The sequence below is a fragment of the Octopus bimaculoides genome, chromosome 3 (genome assembly GCF_001194135.2).
Source record: "Octopus bimaculoides isolate UCB-OBI-ISO-001 chromosome 3, ASM119413v2, whole genome shotgun sequence".
Taxonomy (NCBI): Eukaryota; Metazoa; Mollusca; class Cephalopoda; order Octopoda; family Octopodidae; genus Octopus; species Octopus bimaculoides.
This window is the reverse complement of record NC_068983.1, coordinates 37,844,377-37,846,744: the sequence shown is the minus strand read 5'-3', so window position 1 is coordinate 37,846,744 and position 2,368 is coordinate 37,844,377.

The window sequence follows — 2,368 nt, the reverse complement described above, 5'->3', positions numbered from 1 at the left end:
CATGCATACATGCATACATACATACATACAAATATGTAATTTTGGGGGCATTGAGATATGTAACACACTGTCTAAATAGCAATTTTGACAAATTAGAAATGAGAAAGCTGGTTCGAAGACTACAGATCCAATCCATCACTGGAACTGTAAAAATCTGTACGAATCTGCACGTATACATACATACATACATACATACATACATACGTACATACATACATACATACATACATGCATACATATATACATGCATACATACATACATACATACATACATACAAAAATACCCCGTTGATGTTGAAATTTCAATGAAGGAACCTTGGATCATTGTTAGAAACCGGCTCTTTATCTTGAAATAAAAATGAATAATGACATACATACATACATACATACATAGCAACTTATGGGAGATAATTATGTAGTTATAATAAACAATTGGACGTGAAGTTCGAAATTGTCAGTTACCCCCTTATACTCACAACATGCCCGTGTTGCATTATACCACTACAACTAGTTGTTGTTGCTGCTGTTATATATTGGACATATTTACAAGGGTGACACTCGTACTTACCTACCAAACACCCATAGAGGAATGGGTGTAAGATTGGGTGACGATAATGTTAAGGATAATTGTCTAATCTATTGTAGCAGTTTACATACTGGGAGGATGAATGAGAGCGAATTAAGGGGTCAAGATTCATAGTTACAGATATATTATTGATGACTTACGAAGTCTTCGAATTCTAACGACTTTACATTTGTAAAAATATAATTGATTTTCGACATTGACAATGTCAAACAAATAGGGTTGGAGTTTAGTAGTTTGAAACCTGGTCGAATATTTGACTACAATTTAACTCTTAACTTTCTGTATGGCACAGAACATCACAGGATTGTATCAGTTAACCAGCCTTGAAACACACGATATCACAAAAATCGTACTAACCTCGTTTACTTCATTTGCAAGGAAATGAGCAGCTTTCTGATGTAAAGGAGAAAACTCTGATCTATTTTCTTCTTCTAGCGTCCATTTTTGTTCTATAATGGAAATATCACAGGACTGGGCTTTTGAATAAGAATATTTTCAAGAGTTAATTGACGACTGGAAGATAAAAGTTAACGTGGGTGAGATTTAAATTCAGGAGGTAAACAGATGTAACTCCTGCAAAGACCATGGGGCAGAACTCACTTCCTCCAAGATCAAATAATTAAAAAAGAAAATAAAAATAATGTTGTTAGGTATTTTATCTGCCGTTTTTGTTATCAACCGCCCTTTGAGATTAGAACGACATATCAACAGAGATTGGGTCCTTGAATTTGCTTGTTCCATATTCTTGAATTCATAACTGGTCTGCCCCTCTGGGCCTTTGTTTCACAATTCATACACCTTGTCGAGTAACATAAAAAATAAAGAGAGACAGAGAGTGAGAGAAAGACAAAGGGCTGTGGAGAAGACAATACAACTGACAGGTGTTATCAATCATCATCTAAACAAAACATGACACAATAACTAAGATACAGAATTCTTTATCAAAGAATTGTTTGTTTTATTAATTCTTTATCAAAGATAGCATTCTTATGATAAATTTATCAAAAGAAAGTTGTCTTCAATTTAGTTGTTTTATATACAGAAAACTAATTGGCTACGACAGTTTTGATGAAGGGTTTCTGTAGCATGAATGTTTTCTACAAAGAAACGGTTGGTATATTCATAGAAAACGTTATATTATAATAAATTACATCGCTGTTTCCGAAGTTACAGGCTAATACTTAACCCTCAGGGTTATTGTAGATTTATAGGACTCATTTTTTCCATTATTATTTTACTGTTACACAATATCGATGTTGTACTGTATATTCCGGCATACAACTTGAATTTTCAGACCAAAATTTACAACCAAAAAAAGATAGGTCGACTTATATCCCAACACGACTTTGGAGGAACAAAATTTCCATATGAAATGCAGCAAGATTTGGAAAAATTGAGACAATGTTTGAAAGTTTATACTATGTAAGGAACGTGTGAATATATATGTAAGGGAATATGTGGATATTTGTGAAAGAATGTGTAAATGCATGTTAAGGAATATGTGAACATACGTGAAGGATTATCAACGATATATATAATACGTTATGCGTATTAGCATGTGTGTGTGTGTGTGTGTGTGTGTGTGTGTGTGTGTGGAGGCGCATGGCTCAGTGGCTAGAGCGTCGTGCTTACGATCGTGAGGTTGTGAATTCGAATCCCGGACCGGGCTGCGTGTTGTGTTCTTGAGCAAGACACTTTATTTCACGTTGCACCAGTTCACTCAGCTGTAAAAATGAGTTACGACGTCACAGGTGCCAAGCTGTATCGGCCTTTGCCTTTCCC